Source organism: Rhopilema esculentum, chromosome 16 (genome assembly GCF_057945365.1).
Source record: "Rhopilema esculentum isolate cy_ngs chromosome 16, ASM5794536v1, whole genome shotgun sequence".
In the NCBI taxonomy this organism is placed as follows: domain Eukaryota; kingdom Metazoa; phylum Cnidaria; class Scyphozoa; order Rhizostomeae; family Rhizostomatidae; genus Rhopilema; species Rhopilema esculentum.
Window position 1 is genome coordinate 4,342,550 of NC_142830.1, and position 15,928 is coordinate 4,358,477.

A 15,928-nucleotide genomic window follows, 5' to 3' on the forward strand; every position below is an offset into this window, starting at 1 on the left:
AATGGCTTTAAAAAAGCAAATATTTTGAGTCATACTAAAATCTTGAGTATTTTGCAGTTTGATTTAAAGTATTTACAGAAAAAGGAATACCATAGTCTTTAAAGAATTATTTTTAGTTTTATTATTTTATTCCTGATAAATGCCCATGAAAATTCAAGCACTGTTTTCTTATTTGGTGGCCCAGAGTTTTACTAATTGTCCATTCTCTAGTTTGTTTAATGGCATCCAGACTGTTCTTTTTTTAATGGCATCCCATTGCCCACATTACTTTTGGAAGCTTGACAATAACACATATCAGAAGCCAGCTCCCAACTTTGGGGCTAGGCCCAGAGTAAAAAATGCACCAATCAAGTGCTTCATATTATCTTCTATTCAAATGCAAGTTGCATTTGGATTGGTGAATTCTGCCCGAATTTGCATGCACGCGGGGCCAGTTACAATTATGGACAAGGAATTCAATTCAGCTGTAGCTAAATGTATCTTGTTGCAATAAGCTATGTAGATCTTACAGTGGTTTTATTTCACAACTAGCTTTTTCAGGATGCAATTTTAAGGAAAAGAATACAGAGTTAAGTCAGAATCAGAATCTGTTTTGCCCATCTTCAAATACAGCTCAAAATGGAAAGTTTGGGCCCGCTTCATGCATGTAAACTCCAATTACCCATAAATATTCTGACAGCATAAAGTATTGTGCATCCAAATGCAATCTTTTTAATTGTATATTGTGTTCTCACAGCATATGACAATGCATTGGCAAATTTAACTGTTTGGCACTGTAAATAATTTTTCATTGCCATACTGCGAGAAATACTGTTAAACAATGTTTCTTGCTTGTTTTTCAACAATTGGAAAAGAAATTCATTGCCATCCAAAACAAATTAAATGCTCATATACATAATATGCAGAACTATTGATTGTCCCGTTGTGAGTTTGAAGAATGGATATTTTGAATCTGTTTCATAATCATTTGATTTGCTTTACTTCAAAACGAAAATCATCCAGGACCTTGATAAACTGCCTATAAGTGAAATGAGCGGCTTAATATAGTACCAATATGTTTCACTCAGGGGTTGTGCTAAAAAATTTCTTAGGGGGATGTCTAGTGCCAGATTGCCAAGTAGAGATTTTTCAATTATTTTAAGTAAAGGCATACCCCGTGTTCGAAAGCTGAAGGAAACATCCCTTCTTTTCAGTTAATTTTTGAATTCTGTCTTCGTTTCGATGGACTTCATTCAAGAATATACTAAAATGCGTCCGGTACAATATGGTGCCATAATAACGATCAATGTAAGTAAATTGTACCAGGAAAATTTTTTCAAAATAAATAACGACGTTTCGAGCATAGCCCGTTATCAAGTCAGTTTAGCATAGCCCATTCACTTGATAACGGGCTATGCTCGAAACGTCGTTTTTTATTTAAAAAAAAAATTCCTGGTACAATTTACTTACATTGATCGTTATTGTGACTTCATTCAAGGTTCGATATTGTTGTCTTCTGGTTCTTGAATAAATTTACTGACGCCAGAGTAAATTTTTGAAACCCCCTCCGTTTTATCCCATCCTTAGCATGCCGTATGTTATCTGATGATTTTGTGGTAATAGCAGCAGCCTAAGGCAACATCATAATCTAAAAAATTAAACATAACTTATGACAACATAATGATCTTAACATTGAAGTTTAGATATAGACAGCATAGGCTAGAGTATAAGATTGCATAAGTTCTCGTAAGGTTAAGATTTTTCGACAGGGGAAAGAATCAAGCACATGAAATAGTCATCATGGGGTGTTTGAGGCAAAGCCCTAATACCCGGAAGGTTGGAAAATATGAATGAAAGAGTCTAATGAATTGTCGAATGGATTAGTGGAGAAATCGAATTTGCATTACCTCTTGACCTACCATTATCATCATACTGTTTCTAAAATCGTGTTTCTGAGAACATTTACATTTACCAACAATCGTTGATAACTCCAGACGACTCTGCAACATTCTAATGTTGAGTTTGGTTTTCAATGGCTTCAGTTTGCCAACTATCTGTTAAATTAGAAAACGTGCCGATGAGCGAAGAGGATCAAATCGAAATGAAAATGAAAACATTCAAATATTCCCCTGACAATCATTCATGGCTATATTTATGCCGAGCAGCAAGTTTGCCGGGAAAGCGTTAAAAGAGCCGATTCTGCCGAGTAAATGGCCGATTCATGGCTCTTGTCTGAGAGGTTTCCCTCGGAGAATCGAGATGCATAAAAAGACGCTCTGTTACGCTTTTGCCATCTCGGCAACAACTCACTTTTCATGTAAAATAACTCACTTAAATAATAATATACAAACAAAAGATGATTAAGGGCTAAGTAAATGTGATAGGTTCATTCATTTAATTAAACACGAAAACGAGACTACGGATACTAAATTGTCCAATCATATTAGAGGTGGCTATTCCTGTTACACTTGGGGGGAAGGGGGGGGGCCATATGCTTTATTCTTCCAGAATTTTGTTCCATATTTTGTGGGGTATTACAGTGTATCTCGTCAAAGATGTCCCGTGCCTTTTTTCTAAGAAATCTTTCACTTGAATGAGTCAGGGCTCTTATATTTTGATTTCTTTAGCACTAGCGATTTAGCTAACCAAAATACACAGTCATGCGCATTTCCGAATTAGCCTTGCTTCTGATACTAGTGTTAACGATGGAGAAGAGCGTCTGATAGTTTATAAATTCATGTTACAAGGTACCAGGACACGGCGAAATTTTCCCGGCACGCCCTTGCTTCGAGTTATATTTTTCAAAAAACTCGAAAACTTTCGAAAGGCAATTATTAATATTCGCACAGAACTAAAATTGATTACAACCATCAATTGACATCTCGAAAGAACGTTTGCATAAAAAGTTCGCTGTGGTTATGGTTTCGGCGTCATAGATTTTACAGTTTAGTTTAGCTTCACCATTAAATTGAGAAAAACTATATCAATGATGTATCAAATTTCCACCAGTTTTTGCTAATTCCTCGTAATTGTATAATTTATTGAATGGTTTTCTGAAATCTTCAAAAACGCCCAAGACCTATGATTAACCAAGACTTATGACTAACGCAAATTAGTTTGTTGGGGAGATGAGATGCAGCAAGTTCTTGAGTATGAAATGAGTACCCCCGTTTTGGGGCCATTGCACATGCGTATTATATATTCTGAGTCAAAGAGGCATAGAACCCCCCGAGAAAGGAACAAACAGAACTTTGCGATTGAATTTCAAAACTAAGTGAGCGGTCGGAGCTTATCATTCACATTGACTTGGGAGTTTGATCATAGCAGAAATATCTTTCATACTGAAAAGCCTGACTGGATTCTCTGTTGTTTTATGTTTTTTGTTGGTATTAAGGCTCACTTTACTTCCAAAGGTAAGCAAAAATATCGAGAATTTTATGACGCGGCCTGAGTGTTTACAGAGAGTAGACATTCGAAGTGTACACTGCAACCTGATTTTAACTGACCTCCGACACTAGAGCCAGACCAAGGCAACTAAAACAATAGACAACGTACCTTCAATTCAATTATTCAAATTTTTAAGGCGGAAAGCTTCGAATTTTGATCTTCCTCTTTTGACTACATCTACAAAAAGTTCCGAGGAAACCCCTAAAAGAAAAATAAACGAAAATACGTCCTTAAATTATATGCGTAAAACTCCTCAGAAATTACTAAAATTACTGTTCTAGACATGTTTGCGAGGTCTCGTTGTGTTCCCTGGCTTTTGGTGTTGAGGATGCCCGGGATTTTGTAGGGATAATTCGTTAGAATACGCATGCGTCCCTGCCCCTCGACGTTGATTGGCTCGAACAAATCATTAAGCCTTTGTCTCAAACAATAGGATTGAGATCTCATCTCCCCAACAATTATGACTAATGCGAATTATTTCAAATGCCTGATATCGAATAACTGAGAGGGTTCTCACTTTTGAAGCATTAACTGAGTACAATCCTATGTTCTTTCCATTCAGAATGGCTGTATCTGGATAAGATTATCGATGCGTTGGCAGTTGGGTATGGGAACGTTCACATATTACCTAATCAAAGATGGAGGGAGGGGGTTCACACAAATTTTTACGGTCATAATGATCAATAAATGATGCAAATCAGATGATAATTTAGGGGGAAGAGGATTTTTCCAATGTTGCCTATATTTTGTTACGTAATTTGTGCATGTTCCTTTTTTGAATGATAATGCTCTTTCCAGGGCTCTTTCCAGTATTACACATTTTGTGCAGTATTAATTTTCAAAATATGCAGTATTGAATTTTGGAATTTGTGAAAATGTCTTTTGGCGGCTATCCCAGATTCCTGCTTTGTTCACAAAATGTGAATTTTCCTCGTCACTTTGATTTAGAGTTCATGTATTGTAATTCTCGTATAACCATCGGAAAGACTCTGTTATCAAAACTTAAAACAAATCGAAATTCCCAGAACCAAAAACAAAACATCTCCTGTAAATGTCAGCATTGCTGTAAATTTCGTAATTTGATCTTGTCGAAGATAAAACATTCAGTAATAATTTATCAGTTGACCTATCATGCTCTGGGCATCTAGCAGAAGCTCACTTAACTTAACTAAAATAAAGATAAAGAGCCTAATAAAACCTTTTAGTTAATAGATCACCTTTCTTCAAACAGACCCAACAACCTCTGTAATGTATCGGTCGTAAAAATCGGTATTACAGACCACTATATGACATACGGTATTAGAAAATTTAACTGTCACAAATCACAAATTAGTTCATGTCAATGACGTGAAATTTAAGACAGAGTCACGCAGTTTGAAAAATTATGACCGTGACTCTTTCCTTAACGACTTGCGTAGTATTGACTGGGAGATGGCTATGTCATGTAGATGGGATGACCGTAATAGGATGGCTAGCAATTTCTATGATCTCTTTCTCGCTGTCTTGGATGTGCATGCCCCGTTGAAAAAAGGACCGCTAAGACGGGGCATACACATGTACCATGGATTTCTCCAAGCATCAAGAATTTTATGTGCGAGAGAGACCATAATAAGAGACGGGCTGAGAGAGATCCAGCACTATGGCCAAGATATAAGCAGCTTCGAAACCAGGGGCGGTCTGGCGTCAAAATCACAGGGTGGCTAGAAAACTCAAGGGTCCTGTTTAGGGCGTGGCGGGAAGAATTGAGCCACATCCACTAAAAATGTGGCTTAGAATACGATTGATTCAATAAAAATTGATAATAAAGCAATACGCTAAACAGCAGCAGTATATCGACTTTAATTCGTAAATTCGGACCCAATTGGATCCATACCTTTCCTCTCGTGTAAACAGGCTTTAAAATCCCATGTAGAGTTAAGAATCAAGATCAAAACCTATTTAAATTCTCAGAGTTTCAACTCTTTTTGAAGAAGTGCAAATGAATCAGCAAATTGGCCAATGACTTGCTCGTAATCAAGTGGAAAGTTTTCTCTTCTTTTGAAATTATCAGTAGCGCTGAATAATCTTTCAAAGGAAACTTGGGTGCAGCTAAGTGTCATCAAGCATTTATACGCGTTGTAGAGGGAAGGGTATGCTGCTAGGTGCATGTTGTATTCACTAATTTTTTTATAAAAACCAGCAAATTTAGGTTCAGGCTCACTTTTCTTAATGTTTCAAAAATCCGAGAGTGGATTGCTCTTGATTTTTTCTTAAATTAATATGGTGCAAGCAGTGCGATTGCTAGCTTTTTCGTTCTAGGGAGGTGTTCAGGCCTTATTTGCCAAAAAAGTGAGTGATACAGCCTTCATTTGACCACACATGGCTAAAAGCACCCACACATGGCTAAAAATCCTCGTTTTTGGGTTAAAATGTTGTTCAAAATTGCATTTTACAGTAACTCAACCTTAGCTTGTTCTTAATTTGTTCTCAACTTTTGACCAGTTTTGATGCTCATGTTCTTATGAATTTGCTATATTTAATAGAAAATATAAATATAAAAAGGGGCGTCGGTACAAAGTTTTGAATGTGCAAGGTATGCACAGTTGGCAAGCTTTTACCCTTTTGATAAAGGGTGTCGATGTCGACTTTGGGGTCAATTCTCTCTTTGTGAATCCCCACCTTGTGTTTCTTCTCTGAGAGCTTGTTCCTTGAGATCATCTGTTTTCAGGATCTCTATTTCCACCAGTTGTTGTTTTCACTTGATCGATAAGCTGCTGGTAGCATTTTGCAAATGCCAGCAATTCTGACATTCTATGAACTTGAAATCTTGGAAAAGGCTCTTATTGCTCTTTTGCTTCCTCTTTGTGTCAACAAATCTTCTTAGCACTGTTAAATCCTGATACAGATCTCTGTAACCAGATGATAGTGACGACCCCTTGTCATCTCTCTTCTGAACTTCCTGTTTTAAATTTACGTTATTTTCATCAACTGAAGCTCCCTCCCAATAATTGCAGCCTAAGCCTTATGTCCTGTATAACAGTGTACTAAGTGGAAATAAATATAATGAGCAGCCGCCCCCCCCCCAAATATGAATTTCGTTCCCACAGCACTGTCTCTGACAGTCAGATACCCTGGGCATCAGAGCCACATAAATTAGAAAGCGGAAATAGAAGATAAGAGTACGCTCATTCGCTTCTCTGCTTGGCATTCTGTTTACGCGCTCGAAATTTTGTGCACTTTCACGACAAAGATTTCTAATTTGGCCTTACCAAGAGGAAAGAAATTTGATTCATATCAAATTTCTTTTCTACAAATTCAATTTGACAGACTAAATATAAAACATTCGCACTGTCCTACTCATGCCATATTAGGTTCTAAACGACAGACAGAAAAATTCAAGAATTATATATCTAAAATGGTCTATAATATTAAGTAATAGACTTAGTTTTTTCTAATCTATATGAAGATAAACATTGTAAACACATACTTTTTCAACTCATAAAAACATGACAAGCCACTGCCATTTTCCCCCCGTAACTGCATAAACTAAAAGAGCCATAATTTTTAAAATTCTCTTTAAAAACCCCAAAAAATTGTTATGTGTTGTTGATTTATATCTTCTCTAACTACCTGCATCAGAAAAGGCACTGAAATAGTTGTGAGCCACGAGAAAATCATTCATTAAAACAAGCAATTTTCCATACTGAACCCTATTGCAGCTCGCTTTTTGCCACTATTTAAAATGGCAGAAGTTAACAAATTTGCCTCACTCGGCAGTACGCAGCCTTCGGCGCTTCTATATCATTGGCCAAGACGATGTTCCAAGTGCTAATGACGTTCATATCATATACAGTGCCTATAATGGTCATAAAAGTTTGCGGTGGGTCTTGTCTGATATTCAATTGCAACTTTCCGTTAAGATGTGGTTAATTAGACATACTTATGTTTCCTGTGTTTTGATATACCGGCTTTGTATCGTTTATGTCGATCGCAAGTGATCGCTCGCGTCAAAAGTCTGTGCCTCCTAAAAATTAAGACTGTTCTCTGTGCTGTTGGCCTTTTTTCACAGGTCCTCTTTCTCCTGTAACTGTATCTTGACAAAGCATTACGATGAATTGCTATCGTCTTGTAATTAAACTGGCACCTTAAATAAGATAATTTTTTATGCAAGTAATATCATTTTTCATAAGATTTTCGGTCAACTTTACTTTTGAGAGTATTGAGCATTTTCTTCCGTTTTCGTAGGTACAAAATTTCAGGTTTTGGAATATAACTTGCAAAGTTACTCAGAGCTCAACAACTTGGAGTTTAGCTAAAATACTGGTTGGAACTTGTATTTGAAATTCGATAGACAAGCTTTTGCAAGCAACTTCCAAGCGGCCATTGAATAGCAATTGTTCTCATATAAAAGCCACATTTTTCTAAAAAGAGGATAAATAGAGGCGGGCCGTCACGAGGTTGGAAAAGGGGGGGGGTCTTATAAAAAAAGAGTATACATGGAAACTCGCCAAAATGATATCTAATTGTGTTCTAGATGTAAGTGACTGCTTTTGTTTATGTTTTTTGCGACAGAGTCTTTAGATGTCAAATTGTTGAAGAATTTATCATCTAAAGTATCATAATATGCTCCCCCCCGTGCCTCAGAGGTTGCAATATTTGCGGTTAATATTTGCAAATGCCATTCAACACTTCCACTTCAGCCATATCAACTAGGAGTGATACAAAATGAATTATTTACTTTCAGAACTTGTGAAGATAACAAGATGACCATATTTTTCACCTGGATTACCAGACAGCCAACATGAAATAAGAAGGCCATACATCATACAGTGCCTAAAAAGACCTAAAGAAAGTATTGCTGCTGAAGGTTGTTGTGATAGCCCGGCTAATCATCTACGTGAATGAATTCAACTACAGGTACGATAAAGGTTCAGGTGAGCAAACTGTTTGTTTCTGACACTTTTATGAGAAGCCATCCTGGTTTGTATGCCGTTACCCAGGGGCGCAGTGGGAGTTACCTTTTTGGGGGGGCAAAGCTGAAAATTTTCCGATAAAACTATGATTTTTCCGACAAATTTTTTCTCAATACATTCCTTGAAGATTACCCTTGCTGCATATACTGCAACACTTGATACTACAATATCACGAATGGATCTGGAAATCGTTAACGAATAGATCGTTCGTTATACACCTTCAAGTTCAACAATAGCCTTTATTCTAACAAAACTTACCAAATATAAATCGCTATAAACAAAACTGCAACTAGTTATAAATTTACACCCTACAAGTCTTCTCGCTATACTAGACAATAAACCGTCACGTTAGTGTTTATAGCTGTTTATAGCAAAAAGTTTTTGGCAAGTTTTAAGTCGCATCATAATTACTTTGCATTTACTTATGCTAAACCTTAAATAGATATAACGCGTCCAAAAGAATAGTTTTCTTTTAACTGAATTTATATAAACTGTTACTCAAGCAGCATCTTTCTCAAAAGAGGTGTGGCAGCATACAAATCGATGATGTCACCAAAGTCTATCGACTGTAAAATATCACTTTCGACGTTGATTGTTATCAGAGAGGAAAGGCGGTCTTGTCCCATCGTTGACCGTAGCCGATTTTTTTACAATCCTCAGCTTTGAAAAAGCTCTTTCATAGTTTGTTGAACCTATTGGCAAAGTGACGAGAATCTTGTAAAGAAGGACCAGCTGTGGAAAGGCACTTTGCAGGTTATACTTATCATCAACTCAAGAACTGAATGGAACTGAAAAGTTTTCTCTTTCTCCTGCAGCCGGGAGAGGGTTGCTCTTTTCTCTTACTTTCCAAAATTTACGGTAATTATTGGCGTAAGAGCTGTACTCATCTCTTAATTTTTCGTCATCCAGGCCGTAATTCTTCGCAAACTTTTTTAATTACACTGCACACAACTGCCTTTCAATTGTTTTTTGAAAACATTCAGGGTTGAGCAAGGCAAAATGTGTCAAAATTGCCTTATGAGACGTGAATCTTGTATTCATTGAGCTGATAGCTGTATCTACTATCACGATGATATACGGATTCCCTATTTCCTTCTAATTCATCCATGCAATTTTCCCCTGGCATCTTTTTCTTTCTGCGTATTCGTCGCTCGACAAAATTTTCCTCTTCTAAGTCATGGCGAAAATAATAACTTTTTGCGTCTTCTACAACACCAGCGAATTCATTTCGAAATGAACTGAGTTGAATTTTAACTGTCGGAAATGGGAGTTTATAAAATAACTGAGACCAGAGCGTTAATTTCCTTTACAAATTTCAGCAATGCGATGATTCCGAAAAATACTCTAATGAAAATAAGTAAGAAGGGTTGATCATGCACTATTTTACGACAGGTTTAAAAAAATATGCGACCTTTTAGACAGGATCGATGAAAACCTTACATTTTGTCTAATATTTCAAATTTTCCGACAAACGTTGGATTTTCCGACAATCCGACAAAATTTTTGCCAGGGGGGGCGGCTGCCCCCCCTGCCCCCCCAGCCACTGCGCCCCTGCCGTTACCCCTCTTGCATGGGCCGTTGGAAACAGGAAATGCTTGATCGCTGGATACCATGCAATTATTGCCTATCTATTTCCTTTTTTGCTAACATCAAGCTTGTACCTCCTTTATTAGAAATAGCTGAATAGAAGGCAGCAGACAAGTTTGCCCTATACGAGTTTTGCGTCGACAGCACGCCCCTGGCAAGCTGTTAATCTACTTCAGGGATGAAAGCAGTATTTAATTTTCAGTTCAATCGCTCTGGTTTTTTGATTGGTAACCAGGGATGCCTTTTAGGTTCAGACTAAGGAGGTTAAAGTTTTTTTGATAAACCAATTTCAGAAACTACGTTAGTACTTTTTACAATAATAGATACACAAATAAGTTCTATATTATAACAAATGCTAAAATACTGCAGTACTGTTATATTACGATTCTGCTGCTACCTTATAAGAACACGCGACAAGCAAGGACGATACCAAAGAGCAGGAGCGGGCTGGCCGGTCGGGCTACCGGGCGATCGCCCGGTGGGCCCTCCCAAAATTATTACAATTTTTTCTTAATTTTGCTATTAAATAAAAACTCATATTGTTTGGTAGGGGCCCTCTTCTGTGAATAGAGAATGAATAAAAAGATCATTTTGCGGTATTTATGTACTGAAAAAGCATTTTCCAAAATTTGGGGCCCCATGTAAATATGGAGAATCCTGGGCCTAGGGCTCACTGTCTCTAATACAATAATACGTTATTTAACTGGAAGTTCCGAAATCTGATAAATTTTCTCTTCGGGCCCTCAGTTTAAATGTTTTAATTTAATGATAGGTTAAGGTGGTAAGGACATGACAATTTTTGTGGCTCAATTTCTAGAAAGGTACATTATTTAAAGGCTAACCAAATAGATTTGAGAGTATAGATCAAAACAGCAGAAGGGCTCAACCCCCTCAGCTCTGACAAATTTTTGCTGCGGTACATCCATACTTTGCTCCAGTATAAAACATGAATGATTTGCCAAAGATCTTAGATATAAAACATCGGTGCTTACGCCAAATTTTGGTGTGTTTCGTCGGCAAAATTTCGGCATAATTCCATTGGCGTGGTCTAAATGTGCTAGTGTAAATTCGAAAATATGCTGACGTGGCGAAAACCATGCGAGATTTGCCCTGACGAACTTTGCAAAATAACAGGCTCGTAGACATTGGGGGCAGGGGGCAATGCCCGCTCTCAGCAATTTGCAAAAATTGTGTTTGAATATCTTATAAGCGCAGCTTGATCTGACAGTATTTCGTAAGGCAGGTATAGAAAAATTTATATTTTTTTATCCATGCCCTCCAATCCAGTTTAGCAGTCTACGGGCCGGCAAAAATGAATAAGTTTTTTAAATGTCTCCCATTGTAAACCAAACAATAAAAAGAAACGCGATACAGCTGGAAGACTGAGATGCATTTCAAGCTTTATGCTCATAGAAATGTAGACATGAATTGAAATCTAAACATAGAAAGGAAGACTCGTTACTCTTGACAGTTTTTTACTGAGAACATTTATTTACTGTCCTCAATTGACAATACAGGATTTTTTATAATTGCATTTCAAATTTGTTCAAAGTTTTGTTTGTCGGATATGCAGGTCTTGTCGCTTGAGAATAAGATCTTGGCCTTTTGGTAACTGGAACTAGTAGGGGATGGGGAATTATTGTAAATGAAAGCTTGTATGTGTTGCCTAGGATCGTCCTTTCGTCAAACTTTATGTGGCAAATATTCTAGATGCATTTTCTTGCAATCTCTGTAATGTTATATTTCGAAACTTTTTCTTGAATTCGGCCAGAATTTCTAACCATGGTGGTGGCCTTAATTTAAGCCCTGAACAATCTAAACATTTCACCCCCTCCCCTATTTAAGTAACGTTTCGCCTGCCCTGCCTATGTTACTGATGTTACCATCTTGGTTGCTGTGCAAACAATTGATAACCTGGCCTCTCAACCATTGATAAAAAAACATCAATCCCTATTATGCTTTGACTAAAAATTACATATCAAGATTTTCTTGAATAACGTAGATATTTCTTGAAAAACTTAGATATTTCATTAAGTTCTACCCTGGCTACCAGAGCCTCAGTTATCGAAAAAGGTGAGGCCGTTTTTTATCACTGAGGCCCCTCTTTAAAAGTCCTTCAGCTAGAAAACGATAATCCCCCCCGCAATGTCATGATTTTCTATCATCTCTTATTCTACGTCAGAATTAAATTTCCAGTGAAAATGATGCTGACCTGGACTAAGGATTGTAGATCCCCTTGGTAAATCTTTTACACCTACGCCTACATCCCTGGTGGCTACTAATTAGAATTAATAGCAATATTCCAATAACGTTTTAAGGAAGTATAAAGAAGTGATACAACAAACAACTTTAGGGATACCCTTAAACTTATTTTTGATTTTCAGGGCCCTTTCTTGACGAATTAGCCCGGGCTCTAAATTTGGAGCCAGACCGCCCCTGCCAAAGAGAGTGTGTATGGGTTCACTTTACAAAACAATAAAATTTAAATGAGCTTCATGCAAACGCTGTAAACCATTGAAACTCTGAGGAAGTAGCAAAGCTTCCACCAAATCCTTCTAAACAATTTTCGACTAAGAGGGGGCCACAGCATTCCTTGAAGTCACATTACTGGTGTAACCTTTCTTTTTCGATAGAGGTAGTACAAAAATTATGTTTTAATTGCTTAGAGCAAAGAAGTTGTCTTAAGAGCAAAGAGCAAAGATTTTGATTTATCTGCAATTGCTCTATAGTGTTTTAGGGTGCAGAATGTACCCTCTCTTTAAAATTTCATACTGCATGGTTTTGTCAAGCGGCTTTATTAGTTAATAGTATAAATGTTCAAGAGCGACCGATAATGAACAGATCTTTTAACGATCTTATGACTCTCCAGCCGTTTGTGATTTTTTGCATTCTGCAGGTTTCCAATAAAAATAATGCCTCGATCAAGTATCGAAATTAACCGTTAAGTCTAGTTTTTCATGCCAAGTTTTCACAAAGCCAAAGGGGCCTGAAACTACTGTTTTTGTGACGTAAACTGAGTCAGCCTGTCAAAGTGGAAGTAACATTGGCAGCATGCTGTTAGAAAAGATTAAAGTTCACACCACATTGAATTGAATTTCTGGCACGGGAATTTCTCCAGAAAAAATAATCGTACTTCTTTAGTAATCAATAAAGTACATAGTAATGGCTTATATTCATTATTAATTTCATGAGAGTATTTCTAATGTAGAGTTGAGTTTCGAGAAATCACAATGCAGGGTTTGCTATTTAACGTCTAAATTAAACGGCCATAGTCTTTATTTTATCACGAAACATCATTTAGAATTCTTCTCAAAACCATTTTTGTAATCAAACATTTCAGTTCAATTGCATTGAAAAATGAAAGCTCATTTAATAGCTAATTAAATTGTGTTCCAAACGTAATTTAAGGCATTTTTGGTTGTTTCGAGCAAAAAATATATTTTTCTGAAGTTTCACATTTTTTTGAATTTTTTTGCATATCCGGGATCATGGATTTTTTTAAAAATGACCACGTTCTTTTTTGAGAGATACAGGCTTGAAATTTATCGAAAACTTATCAGATGGTGTTGTGAACATAAATTAAGGCATTTTAGGTTGTTCCAAACAAACAAAAAATTTTCTTAAATTTGACATTTTTCCGACATTTTTCTTTGCATATCCGGGATCATGGTTTTTTTAAAAAGTAAGCAGGTTCTTTTTTGAGAGATGCCGGCCTGAAATTTATCAAAAATCTGTCAAATGGTGTTGCGAGCAAAAAAAAGTATTTTAGGTTGTTTTGAGTCAAAAACAATTTTTCATGAAATTTGACATTTTTATGAATTTTTTTGCATATCGGGGATCATGGTTTTTTGAAAAAATGACTAGGTTTTTTTGAGAGATGCCGGCCTGAACTTTATGAATAACTTGTCAGATGGTGTTGCGAGCATCAACAAAGGTATTTTCGGTTGTTTCGATCCAAATTTTTTTTGTTAAATTTGATAATTTACTGAATTTTTCCCTTTTGAATATGACATATGACATTTTATCCAATGTTAAAAGGACTTTCTTCTTCCAGATAGAACTTGGAAGGTCACTGAAAAGTCTTGAAATGATCAAATAAAGGTATTTTTTAGTATTTATAGTTGTTTGGGGCTAGGAAAAGTTTTTAAAAAACTTCATTTATTTTTTATTTTTCTGCATGTTTGGGGTCATACATTTTTGAAGAAATGACCAAGTTCTATTTTGTGGTATACGGGCCTGAAATTTATAGAAACCTTATCAGATGGTGTTGCAAGCATAAAATAAGGCATTTTAGATTGCTTTGAGCCAAAAAATATTTTTATGAAATTTGACATTTTTCTGAATTTTTTTGCATATCCGGGGTCATGGATTTTTCGAAACATGACTAAGTTCTTTTTTGAGAGTTACGGGCCTGAAATTCATTGAAAACTACACCAACGGTGTTGCGGGGGTATTTTAAAGCTCTCTCGAATATTTTGAGTCGAAAAAATTTTTGTATAAATTTCTCATTTTTGGAATTTTTTGCATATCCCGGGTCATGGATTTTTTGAAAAATGACTAAGTTCTCTTTTGAGAATAACGGGCCTGAAATTCATCGAAAACTCCACAAACAGTGTTGAGGACGTATTTTAAAGCTTTCTAGGTTGTTTCGAGCCAAAAAAAACTTTTGTAGAAATTTGTCATTTTTTGAGTTTTTTTGTATATCCGGGGTCATGGATTTTTTGAAAAATGACTAAGTTCTTTTTTGAAAGTTAATGGCCTGAAATTCATTGAAAACTCCACAAACGGTGTTGCGGACGTATTTTAAATCTTTTTAGACTGTTTCAAGCCAAAAAAAACTTTTGTAGAAATTTCTCATTTTTTGAGTCTTTTTGTATATCCGGGGTCATGGATTTTTTGAAAAATGACTAAGTTCTTTTTTGAAAGTTAATGGCCTGAAATTCATTGAAAACTCCACAAACGGTGTTGCGGACGTATTTTAAATCTTTTTAGACTGTTTCGAGCCAAGAAAAACTTTTGTAGAAATTTCTCATTTTTTGAGTTTTTTTGTATATCCGGGGTCATGGATTTTTTGAAAAATGACCAAGTTCTTTTTTGAGAGTTACGTGCCTGAAATTCATCGAAAACTCTACAAACGATGTTGCGGACGTATTTTAAAGCTTTCTAGTTTGTTTTGACTCAAAAAATTTTTTGTTTGAATTTCTCATTTTTTGAGTTTTTTTGTATATCCGAGGTCATGGATTTTAAGAAAAATGACTAAGTTCTTTTTTGAGAGTCACAGGCCTGAAATTCACCGAAAACTCCACAAACCGTGTTGCGGACGTATTTTAAAGCTTTCTAGGTTGTTTCGAGTCAAAAAAAATTTTTGTTTAAATTTCTCATTTTTTGAGTTTTTTTGTATATCCGGGATCATGGATTTTTTGACAAACGACTTAGTTCTTTTTAGACAGTTACGGGCCTAAAAATTCATCGAAAACTTCACAAACGGTGTTGCAGACGTATTTTAAAACTTTCTAGGTTGTTTCGAGTCAAAAAAAATTTTGTTTGAATTTATCATTTTTTGAGTTTTTTTGTATATCCGAGGTCATGGATTTTAAGAAAAATGACTAAGTTCTTTTTTGAGAGTCACGGGCCTGAAATTCACCGAAAACTCCACAAACCGTGTTGCGGACGTATTTTAAAGCTTTCTAGGTTGTTTCGAGTCAAAAAAAATTTTTGTTTAAATTTCTCATTTTTTGAGTTTTTTTGTATATCCGGGATCATGGATTTTTTGACAAACGACTTAGTTCTTTTTAGACAGTTACGGGCCTGAAATTCATCGAAAACTCTACAAACGGTGTTGCGGAGGTATTTTAAAGCTCTCTCGAATATTTTGAGTCGAAAAAATTTTTGTATAAATTTCTCATTTTTGGAAATTTTTTGCATATCCCGGGTCATGGATTTTTTGAAAAATGACTAAGTTC

General features: G+C 36.1%; 1 long non-coding RNA gene across 12 annotated transcripts in view; it reads left to right on the forward strand.

The window, feature by feature from the left end:
• Positions 1–15,928, forward strand: part of LOC135682671 (uncharacterized) — a 151,415-nt gene that overhangs the window by 1,558 nt on the left and 133,929 nt on the right. For all 12 annotated transcript variants that reach the window (XR_016144721.1, XR_016144720.1, XR_016144722.1 and 9 more), the window contains exons 2-3: positions 8,150–8,339; positions 14,020–14,066. This is a non-coding gene — a long non-coding RNA (uncharacterized LOC135682671). The remainder of the gene's footprint in view (positions 1–8,149; positions 8,340–14,019; positions 14,067–15,928) is intronic.